Source organism: Nannospalax galili, unplaced genomic scaffold (genome assembly GCF_000622305.1).
Source record: "Nannospalax galili isolate Female #2095 unplaced genomic scaffold, S.galili_v1.0 scaffold2379, whole genome shotgun sequence".
Taxonomy (NCBI): domain Eukaryota; kingdom Metazoa; phylum Chordata; class Mammalia; order Rodentia; family Spalacidae; genus Nannospalax; species Nannospalax galili.
Window position 1 is genome coordinate 7178 of NW_008342586.1, and position 4953 is coordinate 12130.

Below are 4953 nucleotides of genomic sequence, written 5' to 3' on the forward strand. Positions count from 1 at the left end.
TAGCTCACAGGGTCACAGCTGGGTAAGACTGAGGTTTCTCTTTTGGTAGTGTGCATGGCGCCTTCCAGCACTGTGGAAGCTATCCGAGCAGCAAGGAAGCCTCTGTCTGACTTCGATCTTGTGCTCTAAATTCTCTCTTTTTATCAGGAAGATTTTGGTCACCAGAACATAATATTGGAGCTGGGGAATATTTTAAGAATTAACCTTATCAAAATGAGTGATGGCGTTGATGATTTCCAGATTTGTTTCTAGTTACTTTTTTAAAGTCTCATGATATTTAAACTACTTTGGAGCATACAGAAGATCTGATGTTGAGGTGTGGGAATTAGTCTTAAGAAAACTGGCACATGACCCTCATTTATAAATCAAAGAGTCTCTAATACACTCAGAGCATGGGAGGGAGTAGTGTTTCCTCGTTTGCTTGTTGTCTTGAGACAGTGTCTTGTTTTGTAGCTCAGGTTGGCCTCCAACTCCCCTTCCTTCCATCTCAGTCTCCTGAGTGCTAGGATGATAGGCACATCCTGCCAAGCTTGAACCCAGGAGTGCATTTAGAAGGGGCATCTGCACAGGCCTGTGAACAAATCCAGGAGTGCATGCCCTGGCCTCAGCCCACCTACACCCGAGAGCAAATGAGCCAAGGAGCCAGCTTGGCCAGCTGGAGCTCCCTTGTCCAGCCAAGACCCTGAGCAGATGCCGTCATAGCTCCTCTGGTCATTTGCAGGTGTTAAAATGCCCAACCCACTCAGTCCAAAATGTCACCTCAGGCTCTCAATGCAACCTTTCTGCCCTGATGCCGCTCTGCTGGAGGCTGGGCACCTGTAGGGAGGCTGTACCTTCACTGCTCGCTTTCTGCCATGTTGTGGTACCTCCGCTGGGCTCTCCCATCTGCCCAGAGTTCCTGTGGTCAGACAACGTGGCTCAGGATTTGGAGGTATGGAGCTATAACGTGCAGCTGGTGTGCTCCATGCACGTCAAGAACCCAGAAGCTAGTTTGCTTTCAGGTGCAGTGATTGGGTGTTGCTCGGATGTCCCTGACCCCACGGGGAGCCTGCTGAAGTGACCCTCTTCTGCCCGGCCTGCCATACCACTTCTGTCTCCCCTCCCTTATTGTTTGTAAGCCTCTCTCATGGTTGGAGCCCTTGGCCAGGGCTTTCTCAGGATGGCTCGTGTCTGGCCAGGCGCCCGGACACCCTCTTCTATGGGGGCGGATGGTTGATCTTTCTCTGAAGCATCCTTGTTCTTTGCTTCAGTGGCAGGTTGTGTAGAACCACAGCAAATGACAGCACACCTGCAGTCTGAGCCTGGCTGTGACTCCTTCCACCTGTTAGAAACCGTGACACTTCCAACTTCCCTGTTCCTCATTAGTCAGAGTCAGCTGAAGATGGCACTGTCTCTGGTGGAGCAGCGCTTGGAGATTACTGATGCACACAGGCCACGGGTAAGGGACTGGGAAAGTGACCCTGGCTCTATGCTGTCTTAGCCAGCATCCCTCTGGGCTTTCCTGTGCTGGCTCTTAGGGTCCCTCTTTGCCGTAGACTTTCCCAGTCAGGGACTGTGTCAGGTTACTTGCTTAATTCAAGGGGACGGGGCCAAGCCCACGGCTTGTGTATTTTCTGGCAAGCCCATTTTGCATCTGCAGTTCCCCAGCTGTCTTTACTCTGCAGTCTGCAGCCCCAGTAGCCTTCTTCTGTGCTCTCTGCCACCTGCCTCAGTCGTCCTGTCTGGACTGTGGTGGTACTTCCCTGTCTACTTTAACAATAACATGGTGGTGCTGAGATGCCTGCAGGGGTCTCTTGTTTCCTAGACACAATCTTACTTCCACTGTGGGGTAGCTGTCCAGTGTCCTGTGGCAGCCCAGCCAGAAAAGCAGCCTCTTCCTTTGCTTGTTAACTCAGACAGAGGGGCATCCACTGGCCGGAAGCAGGAATACCCATTGCCCGCTGGGGCACCTCAACTTCTAGATTGATAGAGTTCATGTTGGGACTCTTAGTGGAAGCCTTTTCTCTCTGGAACTGAGACTTCTTGACTATCAGAGCATCAGAGCATGGGGATAAGAGGAAACCTTTGCTGAGGGTCACTGCAGGCGGTGGATATGACCATTTCTATATTCACACCTGGCAACAGCAGCATCATGCAGCAGACACTGTATTATCTCTGGAAGAACTTCCCCAGGCCCACAGGTAGGGCACCTGGCTGAACCGATGGCTGAGCCCTAGAAAGGCCCTTCACCATCCCATCTATCCATTGCTTCAGGATGATGTGCAACTTGACAGGACCAGTCAAGTGCTCACACTCAGGCCGCAGCTACACCCCACTCCACTGGGTGAACGATTCTTGGTCTGAAGCCAAGATAATGGGTAAGGCCTCTGCCTGTGAGTCCCTGGATGGCAGGCCTGGCAGAGGCACCGTGTGAGAGAGGCAAATCCATGCCCAGAGCTGCATCCACCGCAGCACACGTCAACTGTTTCTCCTGCTGTGGTGGGAGCTGTCCAGTGTGCCCAACCTGCCACCTTCTGGATCGGCGCCACTGCAGGGTCTCAGTGCTGGTCTCAGCAGATGAGGACAGGCACTCAGGGGCAGCCATATCCGGTCAGTTTGGGGAGCAGATATCATGCAGTTGAGGTACTGGCTCTGCCTGACACCCCAGGTCACTTGGCCCACGAGCACCTGGTGATGGTGAGGGCAGGGTGACTGACTGTGCTGGTGAGCTTTTGTCAACTTGCCATAAACTAAAGTCACCGGGAAAAAGAGAATCTAAAACGAGGAGTTTCCTCCATCAGATTGCCCTGAGGCATGTCTGTGAGGTAGTTCTTGATCGTTAATTGACGTGGGAGGGCCCAGCCCTCTGTAGGCAGTACCATCCCAGGCCAGGTGGCACTGGACTGTATAAGAAAGGTAGCCTAGCAAACTGGGGGAAGCGAGCAGTGAGCAGCGTTCCTCCGTGGTCTCTGCTTCGGTTCCTGCCTCCAGGTTCCTGTCCTGAGTTCCCTCAGTGATGGACTGTGACCTGGACATTGTAAATTGAAATAAACACTTTCTTCCCCAAATCAGTTTTGGTTGTGGTGTTTATCACAGCCACAGAAACCAAACCAGGATCCTGGGGAAGGAGGCTGGAAGCTTCCCTCTGCTGGCTCCTGCTCTGTTGAATGTCCACATAGGGCACAGTTGTCTTCATGGCTTTTGACCATTTGGAACATAAGCCACTCCCAGACTTTCTGGGCACCAACTTCTAGACATGGCTCTTCCAAACCACTGTGAAACCGACCCACCTCAACCCAGTCAGACCATTTGTCACAGGCCAGGGCTTGGAATGTGAGTTCACACATCTGTCACATCTTCACCCAAACTGCACACCCATCTCACTGCTCAGAGCTCCACTCACTGGGTGGGGCTCCCTTTGCCCCTGTCTTCAGGGATGCTCAGGAGCAGTCACATGCTATGCATGTCCACTTCTGGATGGCTCCTGACCATCGTGCAGAACCAGCTGTGCCATCTCATCCTGTCAGCTGAGCACAGGAAACTCCTGGAGGCCATGGGCTTCGGGAGAGGAGGAGTGCAACCAGAGTGGTTCGCAAGCATTTGGGCCACATCATACTGTGATTTTTCCGGTGCCTACAGAGCCTGATGAGCCCATCTCTACACACGTCCTTGTGATGACAGAGCATTACTGTATGTGCCCACCTTTGTGATTTGGGGGGGGGGTCAATAAACGCTCAAATCAGTGACAGCTCAGTCATGTGGTAAGAGGGAATCCATGGTCAAGGTCCAGATCTTGTTGCTGTGATAAAACATTCTGACCAAAAACAACTTAGGGGAGGACAGGGTTTATTTTTAGTTTACACTTCCAGGTCCTAGTCCCTCACCGAGGGAAGCCGGGGTAGGGACTCAAGCAGGCACTTGAAGCCGAGACCATGGAGGAATGCTGCTTGCTGGCTTGCTGCCAGACTTAGCTAGCTTTTTTTAAATTAAATTTTTAAAAATTTTATGTGTAAGAGTGTTATACCTGCATGTGTACAAGTTCACCTGTATCATGCAATGGCCACGGAAGACAGAAGAAGGTGTGGGATCCTCTGGAACTCGAGTTATGGACAGCTGTTACTATGTGGGTGTTGGAATTTGAACCCAGGTCTTCTGCAAGAACAACCAGTGCTCTTAACCACTCAGCCATCTCTCCAGCCCCTAAGTAGCTTTCTTACTCAGTCCAGACCCACCTTCCTAAGGAATGGTGCCACCCACAGTGGACGGGGCCTGCCTACATCAAGAACAATCAAGACAGTCCTCACAGACATGCCCACAGGCCAGTCTGATCTGGTCAATCATTTCAAGACCAGATGATTCTAGGTTGAGTCAAGCTGACAATTAAAACTCAGACTCAAGCCAAAAGGTGTTTAACTAAAGGCCAGCAGCTTTCTGAGGCAGGTCTGAGGTCAGTGCTCTGCAGTCCTCAGGCTGTGTACACTGACTCACCGTTCCAGCAGCATGGCTGCCGTGGAATCAGGAGGCAGAGAAGCCAAACCCTCTTCTGTCCTGTGTCCCATGCAAAGCTAGCTGACTTTTGGGTCACTTGACAACTGGTCGGAGCCCCATACCCAGATAAGTAATGTGTTGTTTCTAAGATCCAAAGGGACTGGCAGGATGCTGGCCTCATGTTGGGGAACCCTGCTGCTAGGGTTGTAGTCCCCCATGTCCGGATAGCTCTAAGGGGCTCGGCGCTATATGGAAGGACTCCCCTTCTCAGCAGGGGGCCTCCTGCTCTCTGCCTGACTTACCTGGAAAGTGCCGCCAAGCACGGATGCTTGGCCTCATTTAAAACATGACCTTTGGCATAGTTACCTGGAGTAAAAACTACCCCCAGGTTTTTTCTATATGATAATTAGGCATTGCCCCATAGTCGGATGATAGGATCCTACTGCCACATGTAAATAAAGCATACTATGAGCACCTATCAGCTGA